Genomic DNA, 24997 nt, shown 5'->3' with positions numbered 1-24997 from the left:
GGTAAATATGCACTATAGGAATGTGCAGGACATTTAAGGTCAGCCTTCCAGAAAGAGAATGAGGTGCACATCGTAGCCTATAGTTTGTGTGATGACATATAGGTTGCCTTGACTTAAGGAGAAGATTTACAGTAAGTATGTACTCTTACACAAGAAATAGTAGATCAAGTAGAAATCTTACAGGCATTCCCAGAACTGGGGTTAATTCAAAGTCAACATGGTGGATTCACATCCAAGATGGAGCTGCTTTAGCTTCCACTGAGCTCCCTCCCCAGACCCATGGAGCCCTTAGGGTTTACAGGACCAGCGTAGAAATTCTCATCCAGGCAGTTTGATCCTTTTGGTTCTCAAAAGGCAATTGAATGTACACATCTGCTTATTACTCTCAAATAATTTCTTCTTTCACCTTATTATTTCTCAAATCTTTCCTTCTTTTCCCTCTCCATAGAAAAAGTTCCAGAAAATTTAAAAATCTTTTCAGAAAAGACAGTACACTGAGCAGGATTTGCACATCAAGAAAAAGTAGAGACAGGAGATGGGAGTCAAGTGTTTGGAGGGGGGGGTAGAGAAAACATTAGGCTGGAAGGGGTACTGGGCCAGGTGTGGGAGTGTACAGATCTGTGTGTGTGTGTGTGTTTGTGTGTGTGTGTGTTTGGTGTGTAACATTCTCACTGAAGATTTACTTGAAAAACTCCAGCTCTGTCTAGCCTGGATTAACAGAATGATGTTTGGGGCAGGTTTGGGGCTTGGGGGCAGGAGACCCCGGAATGGGATGTGGTGTTGGCAGCTGGGCTGTTGGGCAGGTGAGATGAGCTGCAGAAGGAGCAGGGCTCTGGTTCCCATGCTCGTCCGTCCTGCTGGCATGGAGCGTCCTCCAGGCTGTGGGGTGGGTGTGGTAGGTGGGGCTTCCTTCCTTCCCCAGACTAGCCCAGCAATTCCCCAGGAAGCCAGGCCTCTGCCACTGCTTCTTTCTGCACCTCTACAGGGAGAGTCACCCTGTCTGCACCAAGGATGGGGACAGCAGAGGAATCTCACAGGCCAGGTGGGTCTCAATTGGTAAACGGGGGGGTGAACATACGTGTGTTTGCCGTAGCTCCCCACTCTGTCCTTTGCAGACATTGCTAATCAGTCACAGTCACAAGATCCTCACCCCAGTGCCCAATGAGCACTACCAAAAGCTCCACATGGTTTATAAGTATCTGGAGACTCTTGCATTCCCTGTGGATCCTTCCTGACCAGATCTCAGAACCTTCCCTGGAAATGAGGAAGTGGCATGTCACCGCCCAGTACCTTAGGAAGACCCTGCCCTGTCAGTCAGAGATGGCATCTTGGGTGGCCACTCCCTGAGTGGAGGAAGAGAGGGTTCTGTGCAGGGAGCTTCCTTGGTGGATCATGGGGTAAGTGATGCCTTTGGTCTGACACAAAGCCTGGCGTGTGGAGTAGAAATTCCAGTGGGGCTGGGACAAACAGGTGCTGCTCAACCAGGCCTCCAAATACACCTTGTCCCCCTCCCACCATAGCTGAGCCTGGATGGGAATGTGGATACCCATAGACTCCAGGGGATGGGACCCTGCTCAGTGGTGGTGTTGGGGTGTGGGGTGAAGGCAGATGGGACAGGGCCTCTGGGTGTGGGAGGAGCCAGCCTCTCCTGTGAGGGCCTGGGCACATCGCTGCCCTCTTTGGGCCTCTGTTTCCCCCTCTGGCAAATGTGCAAATGATGAGCCAGTTGTGCAGGCCCCACAGGGTCATGATGGGGTTCGGGGAGGATGGGAATTTGAGGGCACTTGTGCCTGGTTCTTCCCACAAAGGATGATGGTGACAGCCATGCTGAAACCCACATGAAACCGAGTCCTCAGGAGGCCCTGTGAGGATGGTGTGGTTCCCATCACACTTCTCTGACAAGAGGGAATTATGATGTTCAGACTCAGGAGAAATATGGGGTTTGTTTCAACTCCATGGAGCATCACAGTCCTTTTGAGAGGTGAGAGCCTAGCAGATTGACCTAGCGAATTGACAGAGAGTGGGCAGAGGCTCTGTCTTGTGGTCAGTTTCAGACAGCCTGTGGCCACGGCTCCCTGGTCAGCAGCAGGCCCTGTTGAATGGGAGCCCTGGGCAGGCACTGGGAGGGAGGCCTGAGGTGTGGCTCTTAGAACCTCACAGCTGCTGCTCTATCCTATAGCTACAATCTGTCCTGCTTCTGAGCCCCATCCCTGTAGGCCAGCCATGACCTCAAGGACAAGAAGACCAGGCCATGAAGAATCTCAGGCCCACTGAGTGCCCAGGTGGCAGGGGCAGAGTGCCTCAGGGCTCAGTGAAGTTTGGGCTGAGCGTGTGCTCTGGGAGTCAGACAGCTGCACAGGGCTCCCAGCTCCACCGTGACGTGACCAGTCCTGTGACTGGAGGAGGGGACTTACTGCTGTGGTACTTGAGCATCATTGTCATAAACTTAATGTGTCTGTCCAATCCTTTTGTCTTTTTATCTCTCTTCCTCTATAATCACCATATACTACTGATCTCTGTTAGTGATTGTGTTCAAATGAATAAACATATGTTACATAGGGTGTATTATACTTCCTCATTATTTCTTCACTATACTGTATGACTCCACTCATACGAGGTACTTGGAGTAGTTAAGTTTATAGAAACACAAAGTAGAAGAGTGGTTCCTGGGGCTACAGGAAGGTAGGTGAGGTGTTTAATGGGTACAGAGTTTTAGTTTTGCAAGATGAAAAACACCCCCTATAAATGTGGAGGATGCTCATAAAACCATGTGAATGTGCTTAATTCCTTTGACCTGCACTCTTAAAAATTGTTAAAATGAAAAAAAAAAATTCTTGGCCAGGCACAGTAGCTCAAGCCTGTAATCCCAACACTTAGGGAGGCGGAGGTGGACGGATTACCTGAGGTCAGGAGTTCAAGACCAGCCTGGCCAACATGGTGAAGCCCCGTCTCTAGTAAAGATACAAAAATTAGCCAGATGTGGCGGTGCATGCCTCTAATCCCAGCTACTTGGGAGGCTGAGGCAGAAGAATTGCTTGAGCCCAGGAGGTGGAGGTTGCAGTGAACCAACATTGTACCACCGCACTCCAGCCTGAGAAACAGAGCAAGACGCTGTCTCAAAAAAAGAAACAAAAATCCCAGCAACAACAAATATACCAGGCTATAGCTATCTGCAACAGCATGAATGAATATCACAAATATAATGTATAAAAGTAAGTAGATGTAAAAGTATACATACTATATAATTTTATTTATACAAAATTCAATAAGCAGACAAAACTGAGGTCCTGGTTTTCAGTAATACTGGAGTAGCTTGTTCAATTAACACAGATTATAATGATGACACCTGAATAATATATTTTATATATATATATATTTTATATATATATATATTTTTTTAATGGAGTCTCACTCTGTCACACAGGCAGGAGTGCAGTGGTGCAATCTCAGCTCACTGCAATCTCCACCTCCTGGGTTCAAGCAAGTCTCCTGCCTCAGCCTCCCAAGTAGCTGGGACTACAGGCGCATGCCATCATGCCCAGCTAATTTTTGTAATTTTAGTAGAGATGGGATTTCACCATGTAGGCCAGTCTGGTCTTGAACTCCTGACCTCATGATCTGCCCACCTCGGCCCCCCAAAGCACTGGGATTACAGGCATGAGCCACTGCACCCAGCCTATATTATATATTATCATAGAAACGCATCTGTATAATACAAATACGACCTATGTGTGAATAAGAACTCAATGAGGATTTCAGCTGTGCCCACTGTAGGGGAGATAGGTATTGAAGTTTGAATCCAGCCCAATTAAAACCATTTGTAAACAGTAACATCGCTCTTCAAAGCTAATACAACAGAATTGAGAGTCTCTATAATGATTCTTTACAGTATACAACTTTAAAATTCACTGAGACGTGTGAGGAAGCACGAAAATGTAATCCATATACAATTTAAAAAGCAGGCAGTAGATGTGATCCTAAGATATTCAAGGTGTTATAATTCAGCACATTTAAAGGCAGTTATTATAAATCTGTTAATGGGAGTAAAGGAAAATGTTTTAAGAGATGTGGAACCTAAGCAAAGAAATGGAAATTATGAAACAATAAGGAGATAAGGAAATTTAAAAAATACCTTTGAGCTTATTCAAAGTTTAGAAACAGAAGACAGAGCAATAGAAATTGCCGGTTCTGAATAAAAAAGTGAAAAAACTTAAAGAAAATGAAGAGTCTTAGAGACCTGTGGAGTGATTGAGTCCAAGTTGGAGGGGACAGGAAAATGAGGTACAAAAATAAATCACCAACTAATAGCTAAAAACTTCCAAAGATTGGCCAAATCCCCAGTTTTTATACCAACATGTCAACAAATCCCTCCAAAAAATGTAAATAAAACCATACCAAGGCCATATTGTGATTTAGGAGACTGGCAGGGCAGAGCTTTCTATTGATTTACTGTGATTTCTAATTTTAACTACTTAGAAGAACGAAAAATAGGTTCTCCTTAGAGTTTCTTTTCTTTCTTGGGGAATAAAAAAAGCACAGATGACTGACAGGTATTAAAGGCAGATGACGGCCCGGAGCGCGGTGGCCCATGCCTGTAATCCCAGCACTTCGGGAGGCCGAGGCGGGTGGATCACGAGGTCAGGAGATCAAGACCATCCTAGCTAACACGGTGAAACCCATGTCTACCGAAAATACAAAAAATTAGCTGGGCGTGGTGGTGGGCACCTGTAGTCCCAGCTACTTGGGAGGCTGAGGCAGGAGAATGGTGTGAACTCGGGAGGCGGAGCTTGCAGTGAGCCAAGAGCACCCCACTGCATTCCAGCCTGGGTGACAGAGCGAGACTCCATCTCAAAAAAAAAAAAAAAAAAAAAAAAAGCAGATGGCTTTCCAGCCTTCTCTTAAATTTCCAGTGTCTTATGTTGGAAATTATTTGGATTTGTTTCTTCCAAATCATGCAGTAATATTGATGCTCCAGAAAGGCGTCCCACGGAGATTTTTGCTCTTGTGCATCCGTCCTGCATGGAGCTGAGGTTGTGCCTCCTCTAGTTTCATTAGCGTGTAGTTGTGGGGAACTTTGAGTTAATCTGGAAAACGAAATGTTAAAATTGATTCAGTGCGTGGTGGCTCATGCCTGTAATCCTAGCACCTCGGGAGGCCGAGGTGGACGGATCACTTGAGATCAGGAGTTCCAGAACAGACTGGCAAACATGGCAAAACCCCATCTGTACTAAAAACACAAAAATTAGACAGGTGTGGTGGCGGGTGCCTGTAATTTCAGCTACTGGGAAGGCTGAGGCAGGAGAATCACTCGAACACGGAAGGCAGAGGTTGCAGTGAACCCGTATCCAGTCACTGCACTACAAGCTGGGCTACAGAGCGAGACTCCATCTCAAAGAAAGAAAAAGAAAAATGGATTCAAAGAATTATCGCTGTTAAGTTTCACCATCAAATTACTAAACGTGGTTCCAAAGGAATATTTAAAAAGGGAAATTAAGTGTTTCCAAGAAAGCCCTATTTACAGCAGAAACACGACACTGTTCATGACCTCACCACACAAACTTCCCTCATGTGTTGGGAAGGACCAAGGGGCTCTCTGCGTTAATTACCTCCAGGAGGTCCACACTAGGACCCCAAGGCCTGGGAACCAGCCCGGATCAGGGACAGAGAAGTGGTGAATGTGGCTTCAAGGGGCACTCCTGGGGTGCATAGGAAGATTTGTGACAGCCCAGAGGATAGAGGAAGTAGTGACTTTGAAAAGGCAAGTGTCAGGTTATCAGGGACCATGTATCTCCATTTCTGGCAGTGAACTGACGGTTTCAGACACTCATGAGAAAGCGTCCCACGTGGAAGGCCAAGAAGTCGGAGAACTGTCAGACGTCTGGACATTAGCCACATTCCTAAGCAAGGACTACACTGCGCATGTTCGAAGGGGCGTGTCAAGGGCGAGGCCAGGAGGAGGGGCAGTGCAGAAGGAGAGACGGTGCCGAGGGAAGGGGCGGGGCGAGGAGAAGGGGCGGAGCCGAGGGAAGAGGCAGGCGAGTTCGGCTCCAGTAGGAGGAGCGTTACTATGGGAACCCTGACGGGTTTGTGAGCAGCTCTCGGTCCCCTGCTGCTCTGTGAGAAATCAAACTTCTGGCACTGACGAAGCATGAAGCCAGCATCTTAGGGGGAGGTAGTGACATAATTACAAGATACCATTACAGACCCATTAGCGCCCTGGTCCCGCTGTCGCCTGGCAGGCAGGAGAGGTTTGGGAACAACCAGGCTCCCCTTGGCATGGCAGAACTGCTCCAGACACAGGGAGGTGTGGATTGGTAGGGGGGAGCTACGCCTGGCATACTTTGATTAAGCTTCCAGTTTTTTCATCCCAGGGCGACCGGATTACAATCCCAGTCAGCATGAGCAGGAGGCGGTGCGCAGTCCTGAAGGCGAAGTCCGGCTGTGCAGGCCTTGCCGTGCATGCTGAGAGCTGTATGTAGTCTCTTCACCGCTCCCGCCCTTTGTTTCAAGAGCTTCGGGACTACAATCCTAGCATGCCCCAGGCTCGGGAGCGGGGCGAAGTTCTCGGGGGGAGGAGCGAAGCGGCGCGCGCCTGGCCAGGCAGGCTGGAAACAGTAGCTCTTAACGGTTCCCTGCCCGTTGGTGGAAAGGCGGCTGGACTAGAATCCCAGCAGGGGACATGGCGAGGAGGCGGGCGGCCCAGGAGGGTTGGGCAGGGCAGTGTGGACCTCGCCTCTTCCACAGCGATGCTGGCTACCGATCGCGGGCACCTCCTTGCCATGGGAAGTGAGTCCAGTAGGGGACAGGAGGGGCAGGTCCAGGGTGGGCAGTGAGGAGGGCGTGACGCCGCGAAGTGCGCCTCGCCTTTGTCAAACTCGGACGGGTGTGGTCCTCATCCCACTTCCTGTTGCTCGGCTGAGTTCCTTCTCCCACCTGCACCCAGGGTCTTTCCTGGGCATCGCGCCTCCTCCAGCCCAGGGAGCCTCCTGCTTTCCTAAGTTGCTGTGGGAACTGGCCTGAGGTTCAGGCGCTGTCCATTGTGCCGCTGCCCTCTTTTCTCTCCAGCCAGAGCGCAGTGCAGCCACTATGGGGAGAAATCCGCCGCCTGACCCGCAGTGCAAAAGTTAAAAGCTTTGCAGGGGGTGATATGGACTGTGGCTTCGTGAAAATGTCACCCTCACTAGCGCCTTTTTTGCGAATGTTGAGGCGGCAGAAAGGGTCATTGGTTTACCTAGGAGGTGCTAAAATCCGAGGAGAAAATTTCACTTCCCAGGCGTGTGTCTCTGGTGCGCCATTTGTCACCAACCGATTTGGTGCAAAGTCCCCCAAATGGCTACCTAAAGATGGAGATGGTTTAGGTGTTTTCATTGGCACATCATCGGCCTCATCTCAACTGAGGCCTGACTGCGGCAGTGTCTCAAAGACACAGATGGCAACCTGATCTTCAAGAACAGGTAGTGTTCCAGCTTTGTGAGAGTGACTTTCAAGGTGTGGACCACCTGGGGAGTCTTTGAAATTCCTCAGGCTTCACATCTTTGCTTTGAATGGAAAGCTGATCACCCCCAGAACTCACAGAGGTAACTTTACTCTCTCGGGCTGATCTGTTGAATTTTTCTGTCTAACGGAAACTTCTGGAAGCACTTCTAGTTTTGTGTAGCTTCCTAATAGTTGATGTCCCTAAATTCCATATGTCCTCAGGGACAGTTGCTTTGATTCTGTAAGGGCGACAGCTTTTATGCCTTTATGTCTAATCCGTAAAAACTAAGGTGTTAGTCTACATGAAAATAAGGCATTGTTCATATTACACATTCCAACAGGCTTCATTTGTGATTCCTGAATGAGGGTTACTATAAATAAAAACCCCTAAAAACCCTGGTCATGGATATTAGACACTGTTATTGTACTTTGTGAAGAATTTACTCCTTCAGGATCAGTTACACATGGGCTCATCAGTGCCTTTGTAAATAAAGGAACAAGAACAATGTGGCATCTATGGTCAGGGCAAGATGAAGTATAGGGAGATGACAGCACAGCAGCTCTTCCCTTGTTTTCAGTAGAGTCTGTGGGGTCAAGGACCTGCGTTCCTCCCCCATCCCCCAATATTCTCATTCTACTCCTTACTGTTCCCTCTTTAGGTGGGAGTTTCTAAATACACTTGCCTGCAAGTGTTGGTGGGGATGTTGTAACATGAGGACATCCATCATCCATCACCTTAAAGGTGAAGGGAGAGGGTTTTGTGGTCTGTGTGCAAGAGGCACTGCTGTTGTTTGTGTGACTGCAAAAACACGTGATCTCAGCTGTCCCCAATAGCTGCCTCACAAGATTGGTCCTGATGCAGCCACAGTTCCTGTTCACAGAGCCAGGAGCTCCTTGCAGTTTGGTGTATTCTGCTGAGATTTGTGGCTCTGACCCTTCTCTACTCACCCCATTCCTGGTAGTATCTGCTCAACTGCCTGATTTGTTCCAGTGTTTCCTGGGAGCCTGTTGTGTAACTGCATTTCAGGGGGTCTTTGGGATTCCATCCTCACTTCACCAGTCACTCTACACTGGCCATGCACTTAGCTTCTTGGGGCCCCATGTGTGTCCTCTTCAGTGGAGCTGTGAAGAGTTCTAGTTAGGGAGAGACCTCATTCTCACGTGCTCAGGCTGCTTAGAAAACTGCTCATCTCCTCTTGGCCACATGAACATTCTTTCTTTTGTGTATTTGAAGTCCGATGCTGTTTTTTTGTTTGTTTGTTTGTTTGTTTTTAAATAAAGAGGATTCTTGCATTAACAGTCACCTTTAAATATCTTTGTGAATTTAACTCTGGCAACAACTTGATGTTGGCATGCGATCCCCATTTTATAAGTGAGGAAACTGACACTCGGAGAGGTAGAGTAGCTTTATTTACTTCACACAAGCTTTTCATGTATTTCAAGTCTCAACCTAGAAGTCTTCCTCTAAGGTATGATTATGGCATATTCTAGTTTGTGTTTCTCTGCCAGCATCCCGAAGGGGTCCACATCCCATTTTCTTCTTAATAACAGGAAACTTGCAGAAACACGCCTTTGGTTGGGGAGAGCACTTACTGGCACTTGACCTTCCTATCCTCCGCCTTCCCCTTGTCAGGGCGTAGATTTGATTTGAGGTGATTTGAGGGAGCTGGAGCAGCAGTAGATCCCGACCAACACTCACCTGGAACGCTTGTTGATATGTAAAGATAACACCGTCTCACTTTTTGAGGTGTGATTTTTTTTGTTCTAATTATTCCTCTGGGCCTTCTCTTTCAGGTTTGTGCTGTGTACTAACATGCAATACAAATACTGATGAAAACAAAACTATTGCCCTCTTACCAAATGGTAACAATGATTATATTTTTCCTCTTTTTCTAATTATAAAAGAAATGCATGCTGTTTTAAGAATGTCGATCATAGAAATATTTATGTAGTGAAAGTCTCCCATGTCTTCCTCTTCGTTCCAAATTCACTCGCTTCTTAGAAGTAATTATTATAGCTTGATGTTTATTCTTCTGGATGCTTTCTATAAATTTATAAATACACATAAAGTTGGCCAGGTGCGGTGGCTCACGCCTGTAATCCCAACCCTTTGGGAGGCTGAGGGGGGAGGATCCCTTGAGCTCAAGAGTTTGAGGCTGCAGTGAGCTGTGATCACATCACTGCACTCCCATCTGGGTGAGAGAGTGAGACCCTGACTCCAAAAAAAAAAAAAAAAAAAAAAAAGACAGATAAATAGATAAATACATGTACAGTTTTTGAACACAAATTATATCATACTATATTGTTTTTATTTTGCTATTTCATAAGCAATATATCACTTACATTATTCCAAATCAGTGCATGAGATTCTAATTCTCTATTTTTAATGTCTTAAATGTATTCCAAAGAATGGGTATACAAGATTGGTTTCACTGTTTATTTTTTGATAGAAATTTAGATTGGTTCTAGTTTCATTGTTGTTAAAAAATGCAGCAATAAGATTCTTGTACATAATTTATTACACTGATAATTAACTGCTCAGTTTATCTTGCCTTCTTTTAGGCAGAGAATATGTCATGAGTATAATATTTATTTTGTGATTTATTTCTTAGGGAAATTAATGTTATGACTGGATAAATTCAAGGTTGTCTATCTCTGTATTCTGATGGAAAAGCGTGGCGTTTAGAAGCATTGCTTGCTCCTTCAGTTTCTAACAGGTCAGTATTCTCATAGCAATTTAAATGTTTGAATTACTTCTCCTTCTCTGGTTCAGAATAAGTATGTTGTTTTTTTGTTTGTGAAACTTCTGACTCCGGGTTTTTTCAGTTGGGCTTTAGAGAGGGTAACTCCCATATTGCTGTTGTATCTATTTCTCTTCAGCATCTGGCTGCGTGTGATAAAGATCACATAGAATTAGACCTGGTCCTGTATGTATTTTGGGACCAAAAATTCAAAGTAATCAACTCAAGATAGGAGTCTCCAACTTTGATTCTTAATAAAAGATTTCCTTTGATATCCCCAAATCTTTATGATTCCTAGAAGAAATTCATCCATTGGTGAAGCATGTGGCTGAAGAAATTCACCCATGGGTGAAGCATGTGGTTCTGTTGAATAGTGTTTTTTGGGGGATTTCCACATCGAGTTTCATGAGGCATACTATTTTACAGGGTTTCTTTTTTGGTATTGCCTTTCTCTGATTCTATTGGACAGTAATACTAGCTTCCTAAAATATATTGGGAAATATTCACTCCTCTGCTACTTTTGGACAATATTATACTCATAATGACAAGTTTTCTTGTGAAAATGCTCTGAAAAAAACGTAGGGTGGGCCAGACACGGCGGCTCACACCTGTAATTCCAGCACTTTGGGAGGCTGAGGCAGGTGGATCAGGAGGTCAGAAGTTCGTGACCAGCCTGATTGACATAGTGAAACCCTGTCTCTACTAAAAATACAAAAATTAGCTGCGGTTGGTGGTGCGTGCCTGTAATCCTGCTACTAAGGAGGCTGAGGCAGGAGAATCACTTGAACCCAGGAGGCAGAGGTTGTAGTGAGCTGAAATTGCACTACAGCCTGGGTAACTGTCTCAAAAAAAAAAGTGTAGGGTGCCCTTTTCCCTTTTGTACCGGTAATATTATTTATTTTGATTGGTATTTACCCATATACGTGCCATTGGTTCAATGAGCCCCCATCTTCTACTCGCCAATCTTACCCCTACTTCAGCCACTCCTCCCTACTTTCTGGTACTCAGTCATATGTTTTTCTCTCCTCACATTCTCAACCCTGTCTCCTTAACATGTGGACTTCCATGCTCTTCCTATGTCCTCCCACCCTGCGCTGCCAGGAGGCTCTGCAGACTCTAAGCTGGGGCAGCAACGCAGCCCCCTCTCTTGATTTCAGCCTCCAGACCGCAGTCCTGTGCTCCTTGCAGAGGCTTCTAGTGTCTGGAAACGTCTGGTTCATGTGGTTGGTCTGGCTTCCTGTGTGTTTGGTGCCAGAGGGAGTCTGTTTCTTGCTCTTCCACCATACAGAGAAGGCAAAGCTCTGAATTGATTTTGAAATCAATTCTTGGTTATCTCTTTTGGACTGAAATAAATTGACTATTACTTTGTGATGACATAAATATTGTAGCTTAGTTTGTGGTAGTTATAATTTCATGTTTATTTATTGTTTTACAGGCCATGCCACCATGCCCAGCTAATGTTTTATTGTTTGGCAGAGGCATGGTCTCACTCTGTGGCCCAGGCTAGTTCCAATTCCTAGGTTCATGCAATTCTCCCTCCTTGGCCTCCCAAAGCACTGGGATTACAGGCATGAGCCACTGCGCTTGGCCAATAGTTAAAATTTTAGGTTATTATGTACAGTACTGTGATTAACCATATTTAACTTATTCACAGACAAGGCTTTAATAAAAATTACTTCATGCTAGTATATTTTGGTTTAATTTTTTTCAAATTAATTTTCATTTTTTCCCTAATCCTTTTGTTCTAGCCTCAGTCACCTTTACCCTGAGTTTCCATCCTGGGCGGCAGAGGCAGCTCCATGGTTGATGGGCCTGTGGCTCTGTGTACTTGGAGCTCTTACCAATTAAGACTTTGTGACCAGGAAGGGGCCACAGGCCTCTTTTCAGGACAGATCACCTGCCTGCACGTAAAACAAAGGAAGAGCCCTTCCAGGCCAGGAGAACTTAGCCAAAAGCTTTTTGCTTTTGAGGTTTCTTTTTGTTGGTTGTTTTTTTCTTTTCTTTTTTTTTTTTTTAAGATGGAGTCTCACTCCGTTGCCCAGGCTGGAGTGCAGTGGCGCGATCTTGGCTCACTGCAAGCTCCACCTCTCAGGTTGAAGCCATTTTCCTGCCTTAGCCTCTGGAGTAGCTGGGATTACAGGCAACCGCCACCACGCCCAGCTAATTTTTTGTATTTTTAGTAGAGACAGGGTTTCACTGTGTTAGCCACGATAGTCTCGATCTCTTGACCTCATGATCTGCCCTCCTTAGCCTCCCAAAGTGCTGGGATTATAGGCATGAGCCACCATGCCCAGCTGTTTTTTTTTTTTTTTTTTTTTTTTTTTTTTTGAGACAGCCCAGGCTGTTGACCAGGCTGGAGTGCGGTGGGGTTATCTTGGCTCACTGCAACCTCTGACTCCCGGGTTCAAATGACTCTCTTGCCTCAGCCTCTCAAGTAGCTAGGTTTGCAGTTCACACCACCATGCCCCGATAATTTTTATATTTTTAATAGAGATGATGGCCAGGCTGGTCTTGAACTCCTGACCTCAGGTGATCCACCTGCCTTGGCCTCCCACAGTGCTGGGATTAAGGGCATTAGCCACCGTGCCCCGTGAGTTTTTGAGTCTTTATCCACGATTGGACACAATAAATATCCAGACATACAGATGTTTCCCAACATAACTATGCGTTTAGAGATTGAACATTTCTTTTTCTAGTGATTCTGGTTCTTGACCTTCTCACTTAAGATTTTGTCATCTCCCAGCAGCAGACACAAGGTCTCCTTAAGCCCTGTAGGTGTAGAGGGAGGGTCTTTGAAAAGCACCAAGTATACACTGTATTTCAAAGTGCATTCACATTTCTCTGTCTCTTCCAGGCCAGTTCTTGGAGAGACCAGGAAGCCAAGAGTTTCCTCCAAGAATGGAGATTCCTTGGGAGCGAGGTTTGCCTTGAGTAAAGAAAGATGAATCACATGTAGTCAAAGGCAGTTGTCTCAAGAACACAGCCAGAAAGAACTGGGGCTGCCAGCATTGTGGGGGTCCTCTCTCCCACCTGAAAAGCTACTGCTGCCTGCCGACCGACCCTCTCAAGAGGAGACCTCTCTGGGCTCCAGCACCTAAAACAGACAAAACTGGGAGGACGCTTCTGTCTTCTGTGTCACACATGTCCTGGAGAAAATCCGTGTATCTGAATGACCAAAGGAAAACTATGAGAAAAAAATGCAAAATCTGTGCCTGGCCATTCAGTGTCTGGCTGGGGCTGTGTGGTGCACATGCATTCCAAGAAGACTGAAGGGTGCTGAGCCTGCAGAAAATGTCCCTCAGCCCCGCCTCTCACACCTGGAGTATGACTGCCCATCCAGGTTCATGATGCAGAACTGTCTTTAAAAGGCCACTGCAGAGATGGAGAGAGGATTTTCTAACCCTAATGGAACATGACCAGCTCTCCCGCTGGGGAAAGCCACATGCACCAGTGACACGCTGCCCAAACTGGCCCAGACCACACTCTGCTATCTAAGGAATAAGCCCTACATTTGCCCTTTACGGGTAAAGGGAGAGGGTGAGAGAGGAGAGGAGTGTCCGCACAGACATGAGAAGCCTGCAGATCCACATGACCCCCTTGCTGAACAGAATATTAAAGAACAACATGTGGAAACAATGACCCCGTAGCAGATAAGCTTCTAGAGCAGGCTTCAACCACGCTTCATCTGGACCCACCAGCAAGGAAGTCTGCCCGCCCTCTGTGTTGATGGTCTGGGGGATACCATTACTGAGACAGATTTAAGAAATGATCTCTACCTGTGGGCGAGATCCGGATGGTCACTGTTGTGCAGAGACAGCAGCGTGCTCTCATCAGCTTTCCACAGGGCAGGCTGCGGAAATGGCCACTGAGAAGTCCTTCTGTAAATTGATTGTCCATGGCTGCAGAATCACCATCTAATGGGGGGAGATTCCAAGTCCTCAAGGAAAAGGAGAAAGAGAAGGACAGAACAGCAGACTCTGGGATCCTGTCAGAGCCTATTTCAGGGCCACCAGGAGCCCCTCCTCCTGCTACAGCTCTGGTCTCCACTTTGGAGCCTCCTTCCAAGGAGTGAGACTACCTTTCTGACTTTTTCTGACCATAGACAACTTTTCTGACTATTTCTGTCCTTGACACCTGGCAAGGACAGTAGACCCAGGGACCTGGGCTCCTGGGCCCATTCTTGCACAGCTTCGTCTTGATCGTGCGATTTGAAGTCGTTCTTGTGCGGTGGAAGCAGGGCCCTAGGACCACCCGATAGATCAATGGTCTCTGGCCTCTGCCCCACCGATGGTCAGATGGTGGCCACTCAGGGTGCAGGAGTCCAGCCATCGCTGCTTCCTTGAGTTGAAGAGGTTGGATGCTGGTCCACTTGCTCCTATCCCACCCTTGGCGATGTGGATGGTTGCTCTTTGAGCCTGGTAACATCACTGACTTGGCCCTGCCAGGCATGCCCTGCCTTGTGGGGGCCCTGTGTACTCACACACTGCTTTAAGGGGCTTGCCCTTCCCTGGGCCAAATTCTAGTTTTGGCCAGTGCCCCAGGAAGCTCAGTCCCCTGTTTTGTTATCTTGGCTATTTCTGTGACACCCGTGGCTCCCCTGGGCCCCTTTTCTCCCAGGGCTTGGGCTGGGCTGGGCATCTGTAGGTCTGGGATGTTTGCCCTGTAAGGGAGGCTCTGTCACACCAGTGGGCAGGCATGGGGACACATGACAGGTTGCTGGCTGGCTAGGGCTCTGCAGATGCCACAATCCCCCTCCCCTCCAGCAGCCTCTGAGTCCAGCTTCCCCAGTGACACTGATTTCTCCGGGCTGAGGAGCTGTCTGGGGTTATCTGGGTGCAGTCTTGGCTCCTTTAAGGCTGTACTGGTCAGTGGCCCCTGAGAAAGGTCAAATCCAGGTGCCACCATGCAAGGGGAGTGTCTATGGCCCTACCGCTGGGTTTTCAGTGGGCTGGGCAAGGCCTGGTTGTTGGGGTCCTGATGGGGTTCAGTGCCAGGGCCTGTCCTATGGGGTGTCCAGGGAAGATGTAGAAAGAACAGGGGTTTGGAATCCCTTCTCAAAGTTACACTGTGGATACCATGAGTTCCGGATGTCCAGGTCCATGGGGTGTTTGGGAGAGAATTCCAACACAGAAATCGCCAAAAAAATCCCATGGTCTATCCTGAGATAGGAACAGGCTTGCCACATCTTGAGCCACTGGGCCCCCAGAGAGTGGCCTGCTGCCCTGGGCTCTGTGGAATTCTTCTTGTGCTGCTGGGCCTTGGCCTAAGGTCAGCTTCTGGGCTTCTGGAGCTGGGCTGGTGGGCCAGGGAGGGCCAGCCTGTCCTTGGGGAGGGTCTCCATGCTAAGGGATGCCCTCAGAGGACTGGGTGCCAGAGACACTCACTCCAGGACCAGGGCCTTCCTAGCTGAATGGAAAGCAAACTTGGTCCACTTCTCCCCGAAGCCCATCTGACTCTTGTACGGCTAGGCCCCAGATATCTGGGTCCTTGGAGTTTTGGGGTCTCTAGTAACCCACCTGGTCTGACACTGAAGAAACCCCTACAGGCTGCTGATCCCACAGTGAGGGGTGTGTACCGCCTGGGGTATGTATGGGCGCTCGTGAGTGAGTGTCCCTGCTGATCCCACAGTGGGGGTGTTTACTGCGTATAGTATAGGAACTCGTGAGTGGGGACCCCTACTGCACTCTGGCCCTGTTGGTGCTGGCAGCTATGGGTGTGAGCTAGCACAGACGGGACCGAGCCCTCCAGGGGCCTCCAGGGTTCTTCTAGGGCAGGAGGGGAAGTGTGTGGTGGGGGCTTGGAGGGGTCTTGCCCTCATCCCCTGCCCTGTTACTGAGGTGAGTCCAGCGCCTGCCCTGGGGCCCAGCTGGCCTGTTTTTAGAAGCTTCTTAGAGAAGGAAGAGGAGAAGGAAAAGGAAGGCTTGGGGAGCAGGGATGGAGGGTCCTGGGCACTCCCCACTATTTACTGTCTTAGATGGTGACTCAGGAGGGGACCTGGTGCTGGAGACCACGTTGGGGGCAGTGGTCACAGTGCATCTTTCTGAGCTCAGCCATGGAGGCCTGAAAGTGCTTCACAACCACATCATCATCCAGAGCCCAGGCCTGGGACAGTGCATCTTAGGAAAGCTCCCACAGGACAAACAGGGAGAGCTTCAGGAGAGGGGTCTAGGTTTGGGGCTGGGCATCAGGCCAGGAGGGGTCTCCTGGGAGGGGTCTGTGCCTTCACCCTGTTTCTGCCATGGGCACCTCACACTAGGCAGTGCTGGGTCCTTTCTGGACACCCCTGGGGTCCAGCTCTGCACAGGAGGCCACAAATGGGGGAGGCCCCGGCAGGGAAGTGGTCTCCACACTCATGGCTTTCATCCGAGTTGTGTCAGGGGTGGGTCCAGTTTCCAGGAGGACTCATGGTGCCCTGTCCAGGCCACCAGGCCTGACTTGATTTGGCCCTCCCTCTGGGTTAAAGCAGAGGGTCCTGTGGACAGTGTGAGCACCGCCCTCGGGCCAGGTTTTGTGTGCTTGTGTGCTCCCTCGGCACTCTCGGGCACATGGGGACAGGGTTCTGTGCACTTTCAATGCTGTATGTGCCCTGGCTATGAGCATGCACTTGCCCTACAGAAGGCAGATGTACCAGAGCCTCAGGATGAGCTTGTGATGAGCTTGAAGTAGGGGTTTGTGGGAGCAGCAGGCATGGGAGGACCTGGCCCTTCATGGTGGAGGGCTGGTGACCTGAGCAGGGCCTACTGGGGCCTCAGTCTGTGGTGTCGGGGTCCCCCTCTGCATGGGATGAGACCTCCCCCAGGAGGCTGGATCAGATAAGGTCCTGCAGCTCCTTATAGGGGTGTTCTCATGTCCATCAAATGTGACCCCTGAAAGAGGGGGCTCCCTAAGTGCTCTCCCAAGATGAGTCCTGGCCCAGTCTGCCCAGGATGCTGGCCCTGAGTCCCAGCCCCAGCCGTGTGATGCCCTCTCTCAGGCAGGGCATGGTTTGTGTGCCCTGCAGGGATCTTCCTCTGCCTCCTGTGCAGAGGAGGGGAGCTGGGTCCTTCTGGAGGAGCCAGACCCCTGGGCAGGGTCCCTGGACTGGGTTTCCTGTGCACACTTGTCCCATCAATCAAGCACTGTAGGGGCCACTTTAAGGTGGCAGTCTGGGTGCACAACATTTTCTTGTCTTCGAGGAAGGAGCAGAGGTGTTCAGAGCCCCCTGGACTGCCCTGAAAACCTCACTCTTCCAGGCCCCTCTGCAGACCCTTCTGAAGGCCGGATCTCCAGGCAGTAGGCTGGGCTGTCACCCTCTTCTCTGAGACCCTACCCTGTCCTGAGACCTCCCCACTGTCCCTCAGATGCCCCATCCCTCTGGATTCCCCACCTCCCCTGGGACCCTCCAAGCCCCACCTGCCTTACTTGACGCTGCAGCGCTCTCTGAACATGGCGTGGCTGTGAAGGTTTGGCTCACATCTAGGTCATTCTGGTGCATGTTCACTGAGGACATCTTGGCCTGCTCCATTTTCTATAGAGCAGGGCCAAGCCTCAGAACGGACACAAGAGTCACTGTCAAAACTGCTGTCATAAAACAGCCGTTCTGCAAGGAAAGGGGGCTTTTTCTGCAGATACTTCATTTCCATAGCCAGGGAAAGTCAGCAGCGTGCAGCTCACCTGTGTTCCCCACACCACTGTCTGCCCAGGATGTGTGACTGATCCCTTCCGCCCCCTTGGGGTTGACTTTCCCTCCATCTGGGTAACTGGGCTTCTGACACAGTCTGGCCTATGCATCCTACTCTGGTTGGGTGTGGAAGGGCCAGACCTGGTGTTTCCTTGGGTTCTTGGCCTTTGTCTTCTCGACATTCAGTAGGAGTGACTATGCTGGGCCCCAGACCTCTGTAAGTATTCATTTGTAGACCCAATAAGGCATCTATGGACAGAAGATGCTCTGGTGAGACAGACTTCAGGGTGACCCCAAGGGGGATCCGAGTCTAAGGATTCTGGAAGTTTCCAGTCTTTGGCTGCACAGTTCCTCAGGAGAGGTTCAGTCTGCCTAGGACTGGGCCTCTTCATGAAGAGTGGGCAAGAGCTCAGGTTGTGAACTCTGATCTGGATTTATTCCTTCCTATGGGGTGTCCAGAAGGTGTTCCTGTTCCTGGCTTAGAAGCGGCCCATGCCCAGGCATCAGATTCCTCCCAGCAAGGTGATCCTTGCAGGGATGGGCAGGAGGGCTAGGGACAAGGCCTGTTGTCCTTTTAGTGAGGAAAGTGTGTCCTGCCCTGTCTGAGAGGCAGGCAGCACCAGGAAGCAACAATGGGCGCCTGTCCTAAACCCCCATGAAGAGCAGTCATGGGGGACCCTCACTCACAGCTGCGCCTTCTTGTTGTACCTAGATTTATTCCAGTTAAGCATTTATAGGCATTTATCTGTATGTCTGATGCCCTGATGTTTTTGCTGTTGGTAAGAAGTGATGGAGTGAGCTGAGCTGCCAGGTTTCCTGGAGTGATTCTTGGATGCTGGGTCATGTGGTTAGCGGTCCCGATGGGACTGAACTGGAAGGAGCCAGAATAGGACAGAACCAAGCCCCTGATGAGTGGCCATTGGTGGCTTGGCCTTATGACCATAGGACACACTGTTCCCAGGGCACAGACACGCTGGGCTTTGGTTGGGTCTTGGCCTCCAGGTAGGGCCTGGTGGGCAGCGGGCAGCGACTCCTGAGACACTACTGTGATTCTCAGTGGTGGCTGTGGTACAAAGCCTGCAGGGCTAGAGTTTGGGGTGAGATTCAGCAGGAACTGTGGCCTCTCCCAGTGACGGTGTGTCACTCCCATTCCCAGCACGCATGCCCACAGGCCACAGCCTCCGCATCACACACCCCCTGCCAAGTCGCCCATCTATGGAGCAGCCCCCATACAGCAGGGTCAGGCTCTTACCTCCACCTCCAGGGCACAGACGGGCAGATCTGTCTCACTGTAAGGCAATGGAAGGAGAGCTGAGGACCTGGACCAGGCTGGGGGCCAGGTCTCAGCCCAGGAGCCTGCATAGGGAAGAAAGGACAGACAAGGCCTCCGTGCTGGCTGACACTCAGGAGGGGCTGGGGCAAAGGAGCAGAAGGAGTACAAGATCAGGCAGGGACTGCTCAGGATCCATGGGGGCTCGGGCTGCACAGTGGGGCTGCCCCTCCTGGGCTGCAGGCAGCATCCCCTGTGGGAGCTGAGCAAGTCCAGTCCCGAGATGGGACAGTGTTGCCCAGGGGTGTGTGGCTGGGCCCTGACAACAGTCTCCCCAAAAGTGACCACATCACCCGGCTCAATTCCAGGAAGGCTGAGAAGTGCCCAGTACACTGAGGATGCACCTGGAGCCCATCCTGTCTAATAGACTCTGACCATCGCACGTCCACCTGCCTCTCCTGCATATTGGCCACCACCCCTTCCCTTTTCCTCATTTCTCCATCGTGTCTGACCCAGAGACTGTGACCCTCTCTCCAGCCACAGTGGCCCTTCTTTTACCTTCATCCTGTAAAAGCCCTTGAGCAAGACTCCTCTGATCCATGAACATGCCTGCCTTGTCCACTTACTAATTGGGCTGCTGTGCACTGCTGCTGTGGCACCAGAGGTAATGAGGGTGACTGAGGGCCCCACAGGTGGCCAGCTTGGCCCTCTACCCAATTTCTAGCCTCAGGAGGTTCTCAGGGGCCCTGGCTTGGGGCACCTGGCTGTCCTCCTCCCACCATTCTTTTCTGACAACCTCACCCACCTGTCCTCTGTCCAAGGTGCTACTGAGCTTTGGGGACTGACCGAGGCTTCTCTGCTGAGGGGTCCCAAGTGAGTCGCTGCCCCTGGATCTACGTCATCCGCTGTCCTCTTCAGCACCATCCACTCCACCCCAGGCCGGCTCCATGCAGATGCATCCCCGAGTCACCAGTCTCAGGGTCCTCAGTTGTAGGATGCAGATTACTGTACCTGCTGTACACATATTTATTATGTGAAATAAATTATATATATAATATAGAAAGTAAATGAGGACTTTGATCTGCATTTTCCTGATGCATACTGATGTTGAGCACTTGTTAGCCATATTTATATCTTTTTTTTAAAGATAAATGTCTATTCAGGTTCTTTGCTTGTTTTTAAATCAGTTTATTAGATTTTGGTGAATATTCTCTTTTCTATTCAGTTGTGTGGGTTTCTTATGTATTTTGATATTAACCCCTTATGAGATATATTGTTACAAATATTTTCTCCGAGTTCATAAGCTGCTTTTTACTTTCATTGATTGGTTTCTCCTGTGCAGAAGCTTTAGGGTTAGATGTACTCCTACTTGTATTTTTGTTTTTTGTTTCTTGTGCTTTTAGTGTCATATTTAATAAGTTATTATCTGAACCAATGTCGAGGAGCTTTTGCCCTATGTTTTCTTGTAGGATTTTTACAGTTTCTGGTTAAATAACAATGAGATATCACCTCCCATCTGTTAGGATGGCTGTTATAAAAAGGACAATAAATAACAAGCATTGGTGATGGTGTGGAGAGAAGGGAACATTTGTACACTGCTGGTTAGAATTTAAGTACAGCCATTAAGGAAAACAGTATGAAGGTTCTGGAAATCTAAAAATAGAACTACTCTATGGGTCAGCAATCCCTCTCATAAATTATATATCAATAGGAAATGAAATCAGCATCTTGTAGAGATATCTGCATTCTCTTCCCCCTGCCCAACCGCAGCGTTGTTCCCAACAGCCAAGCCATGGGATCAAGTTACTGTTCATTGATGGATGAGTGGAGAAAGAAATTGTGGGGGAGGTGTTTGTGTGTGTGTGTATAATATATAATAATGTAAATATTTCAGCTTTTATATATATATATATATATATTTTTTTGAGACGGAGTCTCACTCAGGCTGGAGTGCAGTGGCCAGATCTCAGCTCACTGCAAGCTCCACCTCCCGGGTTCACGCCATTCTCCTGCCTCAGCCTCCCGAGTAGCTGGGACTACAGGCGCCCGCCACCTCGCCCGGCTAGTTTTTTATATTTTTAGTAGAGGTGGGGTTTCACCATGTCAGCCAGGATGGTCTTGATCTCCTGACCTTGTGATCACCTGCCTCGGCCTTCCAAAGTGCTGGGATTACAGGCGTGAGCCACCGCGCCTGGCTATTTCAGCTTTTAAAAATGAGAAGATACTGCCATTTGTGATAATATAAATGAACATGGAGGATATTAAGCTAAGTGAAATAGCTTAGGGAGAGAGAAAAATACTGCATAATTTCTGTTATATATGAAACTTTTAAAAAGTTTAAATACATAGAGACACGATAGAATGATGACTGGGGAGAGAAGAGACACAACGTTTCAGTTATATAAAATAAACGAAACTGGAGGAATAAAGTACAGTTTAAAGGTTATAGTTACTATTTTTATACTATATGCTGGTAATTTTTGAATAGGGTAAACTTTAGGTGCTTTGACACCAAAAGAAAACTACATGAGTTCATGCATATGTTAAATTGCTTTACTGTAATAATCATTTATATGTGTATGTATATATGAATATAATTATGGGCTCATTAAATTTAAATATTATAAATAGGTAACAAAGAATAAAGTTAATTGGAAAACTGTGTCATTAGACTTGATTTTGCCTAAATGACAAACTGAAAGTACCTCCTAAATATTAATATTTGTACATCACATAAATTTCATATATTGGAAATATGTTTAGAGAAAGGAATTATAAATTTTAATACACACAAAATGATGCAGTAAATGCAAAATGGTAGAAAGAGATGAAAATCTGATTAATCAGAGTGGTTAATTCTTAGATATTAATGATGTGTTAGCTGTAATTTCAAGCCATATGCATGTACATTTAATACCAAAGAGTTCACTGTGTACACAGAGATTAATTAAATGAAAAACTGATACATTTACAATGTTATTAATTGATTTTAAAATGATCACAGAAATCAACTGTCTGGTATAAAAAAAATAAAGAGTGTTAAGTAATTATCATAAAGTTTGAAACTAAAAAAAAAAAAGCCGGGGACAATGATCCTGCCTGTAATCCCAGCAATTTGGGAGGCCGAGGCAGGCAGATCATGAGGTCGGAAGTTCGAGACCATCCTGGCCAACATGGTGAAACCCAGTCTCTACTAAAAATACAAAAATTAGCTGGGCATGGTGGCGCATGCCTATAGTCCCAGATACTCAGGAGGCTGAGGCAGGAGAATTGCTTGAACCTGGGAGGCAGAGGTTGCAGTGAGCCAAGATTGTGCCACTGCACTCCAGCCTGGGGACAGAGCTAGACTTTGTCTCATAATAATAATAAAACCCAAAGTTTGAAACTTTATTAGAAAGTTAATAAGTGGAAAATTGATCAGCATTTTGGAGCACTAAACAGAGGATGGACAGAATTTTCTAATACCAAGAATATCATTTAATATTGCAAGGGTTTAAATCTAAATTAGTGTCTTTAACTTCACAAAGGCAGAACTCCCATAAGCAATGTTTCTTGAACACTGTAAAATGACAATAAAAATTAAAGTAACAAGTAACATGTAGCCACATGCAAATTTCCTTTCAGATTATTTTATTTTTTTAATTTTAGGCAAATTTTTATTTCAATAGGTGTTTGGGGAACAGGTGGTGTTTGGTTACAGGGATAAGTTTTTTGTGGTTATTTCTGAGATGTTGGTGCATCCATCACCTGAGCAGTGTACACTGTACCCAATGCGTAGTCTTTTATCCCTAAGATTGTTTTAAATGACATCTAGATTAAATAGAACGTTCAAACTGAGATGACTTTTATAGCACCAGAGAAATGCTAAGGAGGAAGCTTCATGACTGAAACTAAAAGACCTGAATTTGTATATTTAATTCTACTAATTAAGATTCTTAATTTTAGAGAAGAATAGCAATTCTGCCCACATGCAGGAGTTATGCATTACAGTGGAGCATGATCACTTCAGGTATTTGTCCAAAACATAAAAATTCTTCCAAGTATTAAGAAAATATTTACACTTCATAGATAATGTTAGTGTATAATACATGGGCATTGAATAAGAAAAATTAAAATTTCTCATGTGGCACTGTTCTACACAAAACATTTATGTAAAAATTTTTACTCACAACACGTGTGTACATTTGATGTTTTAGTATAGAATAACATATTCTCAAAGGTCATTTAATGTAGTAACTTAAAAATCTTTAAATTTTACAAGAATTCTAAAACTGCCCAGCATAGCTGGTAGAAAAATACGGGAACTTCCCAGGACCAGAAGTGAATCAAGAGACATACTAACAAGAGTCATGAAAGCGAGAAGTTAGAGCCGCCTTCAGATACTCAGATACGGCTCTGATTGCAGGGCTGATTACACAGACCTAAAGCCTGTGAGGATCGTCCACTCTGCCCCTTGGAATAAACAGAGAAAATTACTAAGTGGGGCCATCCCAAATGTGAGGTCTGTACAATGTAAGAACCAAATTGTAAATTATGAAGCACACAAAATAAGCTACCCAAAAAAGGGAAAGAAGAAATTATATATCACATAAACTTCATAGATTGAAAACATATTTAAAATAATTCAGTAACACAAATGGGGAAAGAGAATATCAAAATAATTTTGAAAACACATGAAGTTCTAAAGCGGGCACTGGGGGCAGTGGCTCATTCTGTACTCCCAGCACTTTGTGGGGGCCAAGGCAAGAGGATCACTTGTGGCCGGGAGTTTGAGACCAGCTTGGGCAACAAAGCAAAAGCTGTCTCTACAACAAATAGATGCAAAAAAAAAAAAAAAAAATAAGCCAGGCACGGTGGTGTGTGCCTGTAGTATCAGCTGCTGGGGAGGTGTAGGTGAGAGGGTCTCTTGAGACCAGGAATTTGAGGTTGCAGTGAGCTATGACCAGCACTGAACTCAAGCCTGGATGACAGAGAGATTCTTTCTCAAACACACACACACACACACACACACACACATACACTAAACAGGCATGTTTTGCGAAGACTGAAATAGAAATTGAACAACTGAAACTTAAATAAATTTAATATACAATGTATGGTTTAATTATTAAATGAGACCAAATTAATAACAACAGGATTAGTGAACTAGAATACTGAAATGAAGAAATAAAACAACTACGGAAAAACAAAATAACCACAATACAATTATGATTATACATGTACAAAGAATAAAATGAGATGAAATCAAACACATTGGTTTCACTAGCTTACATACAACTAACAAATCACACTAATAACAAATAGTTATAAATTTCTGAAACTGAATATCAGATGGGAACCCTTGAATGCGAAGTGTATTGTGATTAAAAGTGGCCACCAACAAAAAATACTCAACAGAAATAAAAGTCAAACTGTATAACACCCAAGAAAAGAAAAAAAAGTTAAAGCCATGAGAGAGAAGAGAGAACCAATGAAGGTGAGAGCAAACTCTCCAGAGCCGGTGTTCAGCCAGAAAACAGAGAAATAAGTAAGAGTGCTGGGAGAAGTTCCTGTTCAACAAATAATTAGAGACTTCACTAACATATTTTGAATAGGTAAGGATGCACTAAATGATTTCCAAAAGTAAAAAAAGGAGAAATCTTATTACCAACATGAGCTTATTAAGAATACACTTCAAAAAGAAAAAAAATTAAAATGAAGTTCAAGGAATTGAAATGCAACAAACTGCAAACATATTGGGCTATCAAATCACGGTGGACGATGAACTAAAGGATCCCTCAAGTCTTTGGCAGCATCAGTTTTCAAATGATTGACATAAAATAACAGTGTTAAACTCTATACATGTAATGA

At 46.8% G+C, this 24997-nt stretch overlaps 1 protein-coding gene across 1 annotated transcript in view; it reads left to right on the top strand.

The window, feature by feature from the left end:
* Window positions 1-558: 558 nt before the first annotated feature.
* Window positions 559-24997, top strand: part of MRPS17 (mitochondrial ribosomal protein S17) — a 457376-nt gene continuing 432937 nt past the window's right edge. The window contains exon 1 of the mRNA XM_050783547.1: window positions 559-563. The gene's annotated coding sequence lies outside the window, so the exon portion shown is untranslated. The remainder of the gene's footprint in view (window positions 564-24997) is intronic.

The sequence above is a fragment of the Macaca thibetana genome, chromosome 3, assembly GCF_024542745.1.
Source record: "Macaca thibetana thibetana isolate TM-01 chromosome 3, ASM2454274v1, whole genome shotgun sequence".
NCBI lineage: Eukaryota > Metazoa > Chordata > Mammalia > Primates > Cercopithecidae > Macaca > Macaca thibetana.
The sequence above is the reverse complement of the archived record's forward strand: the minus strand, read 5'-3'. Positions and strand labels throughout refer to the sequence as shown.